The sequence below is a fragment of the Tupaia chinensis genome, unplaced genomic scaffold, assembly GCF_000334495.1.
Source record: "Tupaia chinensis unplaced genomic scaffold, TupChi_1.0 Scaffold000002_1, whole genome shotgun sequence".
NCBI classification, from domain to species: domain Eukaryota; kingdom Metazoa; phylum Chordata; class Mammalia; order Scandentia; family Tupaiidae; genus Tupaia; species Tupaia belangeri.
Genome location: NW_006159428.1, coordinates 1,594,393 through 1,604,467, shown reverse-complemented (window position 1 = coordinate 1,604,467; position 10,075 = coordinate 1,594,393).

Sequence of the window (10,075 nt, the reverse complement as noted above, 5' to 3'; positions counted from 1 at the left end):
TTTTCTAAAATTCTGTATAACTAAATGTGTCAATATTTGAAAATGTGAATTATGTAATAATGTAGTAACTCAGTATTTCCCTGGTTAATTATTTTGTAAATTCATTCACAGGGAAAATATCCATTTAAAGTACAAGATGACCATGCAAGTCCTGCAGCCCAGTGGTTAAGGGAACTGGATCCCTCATGGCTGGCATACAGTTCTAATCTTAGACCCAGAGCTTGCAAATATGCTGGGAATCTGTTCCCCAAATCCCAACAGGAGGGAGAAGGGGAGGAGCTTGCAGTGTGGTCATCACACCTGTGTGTGGGGGGGTGATTTCTCCCTTTCTCTCTCTCTGTCTGTTTTTCTCTGGCAAGTGCACACATCCTATGGCAAAAAATCTTTAAAGAAAAAAAAAGGTAGAGAGGGAAAGGGAGTAACAAAGAGAACAAAAAGGAGACAATAAAAAAAGGATGTGAAGAAGAAAGGGGAAGAAAACAAACAAGAGAAGGACTAGGAGCAGGAGGAAAAGAGTCGGAAGAGGGAAAGCATACAGGTTTTCTCAATACAACACCTTCACACTGGGGTCACGTGCACATTGACGGTGACAGACACTGTGCCGGCATGTGACAATCGTCCTTGGCTGTGTGCATTCGGAAAGATGAATTAGTCAATGTGGTCAGCCTTATCTTCCTCATCCTCTTCCGCGTTCTCTCCCTTGCACCTACTCCTTTCTTGCCTCTCGATCCCCCCTTTCTCTCTCTCATTACCAACTTCACTAAATAAATTGGTTTATAATAAAATTGCCAATGAATATTCCTTATTTTAATCACTAACTACACTATTCTGACATAAGTGTTTTCTTCCACAATGGTGATCAGAATATTCAAAAAAAGAATGCAAGATCCTTGCTGTTCGTAGCAGCCCCCGTAAGTTCTTAGTAAAGTTGTGGGCACTGACTCTCTTGGAATTTCTGTTATCAATCTATTCATTAAAGAAATCATAAATGGACACATCCAACACACACAATGAAAATGGTTTGCACTTGCTTCAGGTTTGGAAACTTTTTAAAGAAATATGAGGTTTCATTTTATAATTCTTCTATGGCAAGTCAAAGCCAAAATGAGAGTACGAGTCAGAGGAAAGAGAAATGCATACAGAATCAAATTGTTGTCTTCAATAGATAACTTGGAAATATTATTCACATTAACATCCACTTGTATTTTTAAGTATTACTTACTTGATTTTATTTATTTATTTTTCTTCATTTAATTTGCTACAGGGAACATGCACTCGACAGAGAGAGACAGGGAGAGAGACAGAGAGAGAGAGAGAAAGAGAAAGGATAGCAAATCACCAGGTCCAGGATTCAAACTGGGGTCAGCCATGTGGGGACCCAGCACCCTAACCGCCATGCCACCTACTGGCCCAAAACATTAACATCTGTTAATCTACAACATCATGATTTTGAATACCTTAGATTTCATTTCTGTTTTTCTTATAATATCTAGCAAATATTATATAGGGAATTTTTAATTGACTCCTGGTTTTTTATATTCCACCCTTTTCCAGAAATATCAAATAATGTTCTCATTGAAAGTTACTGTCAGATCACTATATTAGTCTATGATTCATAGTAGAAGTGGCCTGACAAAAAGCAGTTCACTCTCTTGGATGCTAAATCCTTCCAGTGAATGTCAGACATTAATGATAGTTTCGCTCATAATAGATGAAAAACCTATCAAAAGATTCATTTTGGGGCCAGCAGATGGCGGGCTGGTTAAGGGTGCTGGATCCCACATGGCCAACCATAGTTTGAGTCCCAGACCTAGTGCTTGCTTTCTCACTTTCTATCACTCTCCTTGCTCTCACTCATCAAATCTTTTAAAATAAATAAATAAAATTAAACAAAGAAGATTCACTTCATATATTAGAGGAAAGATAATTATAAAATTACCATGTTTTTACCTTAGCTGCTAGACAAATTTTTTTTAATTTTCAAACTTTTTGCAGTCTTTATTAAATGCAGTAGATACTGTGGTATGCTACCCACAAGACCTCCCCTCAGGACTGAGGCCTCCCAGTAGTTGCTGAAGCATTGCTGATAATGGCCATAAAGGATTTAGTGGCTAGAATTTGTGATACAGAGTAAATTTAATGGCTGTTTATTTCTGTACTCTTTATTTCACCTGACTTTTCCAGTAACAAGGTCTTTAGACAAAGTTTTGATTTTCATTTGTTTCTTTTGCTTCACCTCTCAGCAATTCAATTTGACTAACATTTTATGAAATCCAACTTAGGTTCCAAACTAGAGAAATATAAGTATGGTGGAGCCTAATATTTATTGGAGGAAAATGACATTTTATGAGAAATGGAGATTAAGACTTAAAGGAACTGGGACCAGCACTTAGCGTAATGGCTATGTCGTTGGACTCCCATGTAGTTGACTGCAGAATTTAGACCCGGTGGCCTAAATTCATGCCGGGCGCGTGTGCGTGTGTGCCCAAGAGCCCGAAAGGAGAATGGAGGAGAAGGGATTGTGGCATGGCCATTCCCCCCAGAGGGTGATTTCTTGCTTTCTATCTCTCTCTCTCTCTGTCTTTCTGGCGATCACACGCGCCCTATAGCAAAAAAAACAAAAACAAAAACAAAAAACCTCTCCAAAAAAAAAAAAAAGACAAAGGAACTGAGTTGACACTTCAAGGGTATTAGCACAAATGCTCAAGGATTCACTACATACCCCTCTTTAAGGTAGTAAATCTTCTTCATTACTCTATAGGATTACTGTTTTTGATGTTTAATTTCCATTCTGTGACATTTTGATACTTGCATGTGAACTTGCATTTCTAAATGGCTTAGGTTCAAATTAGTGACAAATGTAACACTAAGTTTAGTTTAATCAGCTAAAGGTAAGCAGACTCAGGTGACATTTATTATTCTAAGTCTTACATGTAATAAGTGCTCTAATTAGTTGAATTAATTACTTTATTTACTCAGAAAGGAATATTCCCAGATACTTAATTATAAGGTAAAAATGAGTATTTTCAGATTTATGCTATGTCAGAAAAGGTGAACCTATCTTGACTCAAATATCAGTCATTTATCATGTGCATATATTGACTCATACATAGAAGCTTCTGTGCATATATGAGCTCCAAATTTGGGGGCTCGGAAAAGAGGCCATTTAGAGCTGACATGACTGAAATTATTTATGAAAGGGTTGACTTTATCATCAATTCTAGGAAGAAGGCATAAACGAACTAATCAATTTATACTGAAAGTATTTCTACCCCTAACATCGCTCTTGTAGCTTATTGGAGCTGGACCAGTTATTGTTTATATTTATTAGTTTTTTCCTTGTCTCATTATTCTCTACCTTACTAAATTTAAATCTATGTGAAGTCAAGAAAGGGTCTTTATATTTTAACACCCAATTAAACACACTTTTTTATATGAAAAATATCCAATTTAAAAGTGCAGCAATTTTAGAGCTAAGATATTGCCTAATGAAATAGTCATCAATTTATTACCTACTTCCTCACTTATTTCTGTTTCACCATATATTTAAGTCATTTTTTTATCTTATTTTTATATATTTTGTTATCTGATAATCTTTATTTAAAACTAAAATAAAATTATAATTTAGTAGAATGTTTACTAGAACAAAGAACATCACGGATGACTGAAAACATGAGTATGAGAAGGATTTATATGTCTTAGAAGAAGACGCCTTTTTCTATTTTATTTTTCACATTTTTTAAGATTCTATAAAACTTTGTTATCTTTCTGACTGAACACAAGTTCAAAGAAAAAATTAAAATGGTTATTAAAGAAATAGTTTTCTAAAATGTATATATAAAATAATCCAGCATAAGGCAGTAAATCAAAGAATGACACTTAGAAATTAAAATTTTAAATCCTAATTATGATACCTTGCACTCCAAACATACCAGTTTTCATGAAGCTAATTAGTCTTTTATAATGGAAAACAATATAATTGAGTCTATATGGTTATGAGATGAAATTGAAAACAATTGCATATTTCCTGAAATTTATATTCCTAAATTATCAAACATAATTGTTTTTAGTTTTGCAGGTAATTGACTTGCAGCTTTTATAAAGTTATAGGAATATATTCCTGCTCTGAAGTCTTTTCATAATCATATTTCAATAACTTCTTTTCAAAGACTTCAGAATGTGTTGCAGTTTTAATCAATTAGTTAGCTGCAAGGAATTTTTTTCCCTAAAATGGAACCATTGTATGCATAAACTAATAAAGTATTTCATGAGACTTTGCTATAGATGGCAACAATCTCTTATTATAAAGTCAATAAATATTACAGAAATGTCTGAATTAGAACAGGGAAAATCCACAATTTCCACTTCCTAAATACCAGCACTGCAATGTTATTCTACTGACAATACCTTTGTATAAACTTTTTTATAGTTGACAATGTCATTTTCTATTATTTTGATATTTTTAAAGCTGAAACATGTTAAAAAACTAAAAACCTGTGAGATGATTTATTTGAAGAGAGTCTGAAAAGAGAGTAAAATATTACTGTGTGTTACGAATGTGAATCCTAAATAACATTCATGTGAGGATCAAAGTAAGTAATTTATGTATAAAGAAACAAATTTGAGAGCACGAAAAGTGTTTGGTTAAGTTGGTGAGTATTGTTCTTGCAATCTATAAAATATCAGTCAGTTGAGTTTACCAAAAAACTTTAAATTGGGCCAAAGTTGGCATGGGCCAAAGTTGGCATGGTGTTTAAGGGTGTTGGAGGTTTGAGTCTCAGACTTGATTGCTTGCTTTCTCACTTTCTCTGTCTCTCTCTCTCTCTCTGTCCCTCTCTGGTCAAATTAAAATAAATAAATAAATAAATAAATAAAGTTAAATAAAAAATAAAATGCAAAAAAAAAAAAACAACAACTTTAAATCACAGTGGGATCCTTCAAAGAATATTTCTTTTGCATTTTCCTAACTATCTAATGCATACCCTGAGTGCCATACCCACAGCAACACAGAGATCCAGACTGATAGAAGCTAGACTATCTTACATTTTTTATGTGGACCATGAAGCTACCTTGTTCATTCCAACAGGAGAATAGAAAAGAGAATCCTATAATTAAAAATCTTATCCCCAAAATAAGGCCCATCATTTCTCCCAGCCCATTGGACAGGATTAGTTATTTATCTCTGGCTTACCATCAAAGAAAAAGGTATTCTAGTCTATAGATCTAGAAGATGAAAGTAAGTCCGATATTAGTGAGCACTAGTGTTGTCCATTTCCTAAAATTGGAGGTATTTCTATCATATTTTATCTGGCTAATTAGCATTCTCTGCCTTAAAAATATTTAACCAGGTTCAAGTACTCAAATTTTAGTTAAAATTGTTTCATTTTAATGACACATTCATTTTTTTAGCATTCTGAGTAAAAGGTCTTCTTAAATATAAAATATATTATTGGGTTTTCAAAAATGTCATGACATATTTTGCATAGAAAAACATGTCATAACTTTTCTGGTAATCTAATAAAATGATTTTATTAGCATGCAGTTCTACCTGCTATATCAAACATAGTTTGTCTATCTAAAGTTTATGCTATTCATTTTGTCATCATTTTGGAAGGAATAGTTCTTTTTCCAAGGCTAATTCTTCTCACAATATGTTTCTAAAAACTGGCCTAGAAACCTAACTTCAGATTTTTGCTAAATAACAATAAGCAAAGAATATTTCTCTCTGAACTTGAACCATAAAATGTACCATTTACACTGATAAAGTGTATTAAAAAAATGAAAAATTTGAAATGAATTTGCTTTCTTTGGAGTCCCATCATCATTATAAATTTGTTACAATTGTAATGAAATTTATAAATGTTTTGTTGACTGCCTTATCAGTTAGAATTAATTCTTAGAAAAGGTAGAGTCTCTTAATATTATCAAAAGCCATTTATTGTCTGAGTATAATGAAGTAATGTAATAGAAAGAAGCTCAAGCATAAATGCTTTTATTTACACATTGTTAAAAATAATGAGAAGCTAAATAGCAAAGAATAAAGACCTAATTAAATTATGACTCTATTGGAAAAATCCACTCCGCAATCAAAATTATAATCATAAAGGCTGGCCCTGTGGCGTAGTGGTTAAGGGAACTGCATCTCATAAGGCCCAAGACAGAGCAATGGAGGAGAAAGAACTGTGGTGTGACTATGATATGTTCAACCAGATATGAGTGGGAGATCCTGAAACAACAGCAGGACATCTGCTTCATTGATCACAGTTTGTCAAGAGTTTGAACCGGACCCTCTGCAAGAATTTTTTCCCGCCACCTGGCTCCTAACAGGATAGTCTCATTTTTTAATTTATTACCTACGTTTTCTTAAAGAAAAACACTTTAAGGTTGTAATCTGTCATTCTATTAATACATATATATGCAAGAATCCAATGGGACATTTGGTCAACATATTGATTCCCTCTGGGGCAGTAAATTAATGGGGCAGACTGTCCCCATGCAAGCACACCTACCTTCCCAGTCTACACTGGGATGTGAAATTAGGTAATCAAATCCCTCCAATTCCTCATCTGAAGGAGAAATATACAAGTGTACATGGAAGCCTCTGAATTCGAACAAAGAGGCCAGAGATTCTGATAGACCTCCCCTGCTAAATATTCATTACCAAATATCACAATAAAAAAACACCTAGCCCATTCCAAACACAGCTGCTACCTAGCAACTTGCCCACCCATAAATCTTTTGAGTACACTTGCATTCTATAATCTTACTTTCTTTTTTAACATTCATTCACTGAACATCATCACAGCATACAAAATGTGAATTCTCATCCAGAATACACTATATAGTGGCTCTGTCTACAGTTGCTTTTCATTCCTTTTTTTCTTCACATTTTATTGATTCACAAAATATCTTAATTAATTGAACTACTTTCAATGGCAAGTTCAGTTGGTATAAACATATCTGTCAACACATGTTGACTTCAGGCATGAAACTCTGAGTAGAATGAATATACAATAAAGAAACACCTAGCTGATGCTATATAGCTACTAAGGTCATTAAACAGGTATTTTAAAATATATATTTTTAATGTCAAGAAAAGCAATTTTAGCTTTAATACATCAAACTCTTTTAAAAAAGCTAAGAGAGCTTTCTTAAAACTTAAAGCCAGGAAACAGGTTAGGATTTTGTTCAAATAGTAGGTATATAAACCTATTGGGAGTTCAAGACAAGACAAAAATTCTTAAATATGGAAAACAAAGCATAGAAAAAAATCAGTAATATTTTAGTCAAAAGTCTTAAGATTCTATTTTACCAGTTCAGGCTCATGCACTTAATCTATCTTCTGATGTGGTCTGATCTTCCCGTTTAAATTCTGGAAGATAGTATTCAACTCCAGACTTGTCCCTACCATTAAGTTGGCCATTTTGTTAGTTTTTTTGGAATTCTGACTTCTGGATATCTATATATAGTTTTCCTGGTATAGCACTCCTCTCAGAACTTCATGGAGAGCTGTTCTGGTGTTGGTAAATTCTTTCAGGTTTTGTTTATCAGACAATGTGCTTGTCTTTTCTTCCCATATGTAGGATAATCTTACTGGGTACAGTATTCTTAGTTGAAATTGTTTTTCACTTAACACTTAGAATATATTTTCCCATTCTTTCCTTACTTGCATTGTTTCCTATGAGAAGTCTGCTGTTAGTCTGATGGGATATTGTTTATCTGTTGCCAAACTTAGTACCTTGTATTTGTGGTTTTGGTCAGTCTGCCTATAACATGTCTTGGAGAAGATATTCTTGGGTTGATTCTATTTGGGGTCCCTTGTGTTTCTTGGGACTGAATCTTTTATTACCTCTCTACATTTTGAAATTTTTCTTCCAGGATTTCATGGAATAGATTAACAATGCCCTTATTAGTCTCTTCAATTCTGTGATACCAATAATCCAGGTGTTTGAATATTTAATGGTATCTAGTATTTCTCAGATATTATTCTCATTTTGGGGCTATTTTCTCAGTCTTCATGGTGGATTTTTCTAGGCCGGTAATTCTGTCTTCTACATCTGAGATTCAATCTGTATGAACTAGTCTGCTTTTAACACTTTCAAGGGAGGTATTGATTTCCTGTATTGCAGCCTGCATCTCTAATAGTTTCATTTGATTCTTTTTTATTGTGTGTATTTCCTCATAAGATCTTGCAAGAACTTCCTCACCTCCTAGAACTTGTTGGCTTTCTCCTGAGTATTCTGGAGTTCATTGTCTCTCTTCTCGCCTATCTCTGTTAACTTTGTCACTATGAATATTCTAAATTATTTATCTGACATTTCTGTGAGTTCCATTTTACTGTCTGTGGATGAAGAGGAGTTATTCTTTTCCCTTGGAGGAGAGGTATTTTATTGCTTTCTCATATTTCTTGTCCCCCCTGCAGTATAATCTTACTTTTCTACTAAAAATGTTTTTCTCCATGCCTTTCTTGTGGTTGTAGCTTTTCTTCACATCTTGGGGGCAGGTCTCTAACCTTAGAGATCTGGACCCAAAGAATTGGAATTTCACACAACATGGCTCAACTCCACCATCTGGTAGCATAACACCTTGTGGAGGTGGGAGGTTTTATCCTTCTCTCTATTTCTTTCTCTCTCTCTCTTACTCTCTGGCAACTGCACACACCCTCTGACAAATTTTTTTTAAAAGGTTTTTTGCTATAGGGCGCGTGCGCTCGCCAGACAGAGAGAGACATAGAGACAGAAAGCGAGAAATCACTCCCCAGGGGGGGATGGCCATGCTGCAATCCCTTCTCCTCCATTCTCCTCTCGGGATCTTAGGCACGTGCACACACAAGCCCAGGGTGAGTTTTAAGCCACCGGGGCCAGGATGCGAACCGCGATTGACTACATGAGAGTCCAGCGACATAGCCATTATGCTAACTGCTGGTCCCGGGCCTCTGACAAATTTTAGAAAGAAAGAAGGAAGGAAGGAAAAAGGAAGGAATGAAGGAGGGAGAAGATGAAGAAACAAAAGAAATGAGAGAGAAGAAAAAGGAAGGAAGGAAAGAAGGAAGAAAGGAAGAAAAACTATAATTATGAAATTTTAATACTAGTTCAGAAATTGTTTAGAGGGAATATTAAGTTGTAATTAACCAAAATACATATTACATGGAGATGGGAATGTTTTTAAAAGGAGCAGAAAAAGTGAAGGTGTTTTATGAATGAGAATGCTAAAACTATACCAGAATTTAAGTTTTTAAAAGTGTTTATTTTTTCCTCTGTGATGAATGTAAAAAAAAACATATAATAATAGTTAATAAGGTTTTTATGGCTCTAGGTATAAATTTAGGCACTTCAAAAGTTATAGCAACTCTACCTGCACTTTTTACCAAGTATAGTGATGAAGTCAATTAATTGATAATATTCATTGAACAGTTGCTGTTCTATGTACTTTAAATGGAACATATTAATGCATTATCTTGCTTGGTAGTTAATCTAATACAAGAATTTTAGTTTCATTCTCACGTTTGCTGCATAGTTGAGAAAACTGAGCTTCAGAGTCTCAGTGGCCTGTCCAAGGATACCAAGTGAGCAGAGGCTGGACCTGGGGTACAGCACCAACTTCACTCTCTTCCCCACTATGACATAGTTTCCTGTAGCTTTCTGGAAAATAGGATAGAATTCCAGAGTAGAAGCAAGAAGTATTTCTCCTCCCAAACAACAAAGGAGGAGGAAAGAGAAAGGCAAAGGCTGGGGCGGGGAGGGGGTGGGGAGGACACAGGAAATTCAAGAAATAAAGAAAAAATTCCACAGATAATATTAAAAACATGGTGTTGTATGGCTTTAATAAGCGCTTTAGCAGCAATATAAAATGGAAAGTTATTTTTTAATGTGAACTCATTTTTTTTTGAAGATTTCACTTATTTAAGTTTGATATTTATTTCAGGGAAAACAAAATTTATCTCATTTATCTAACCCTAGTAACACCTAGTAATATCAGGTCTTGTGTTACAGCAATTTCTTAAATAAACTAATGGCTCATGCTTAATCTTTTTGAACCAGTTTTAGACTTCTTTCTTTTTAATTAATTAATTAAT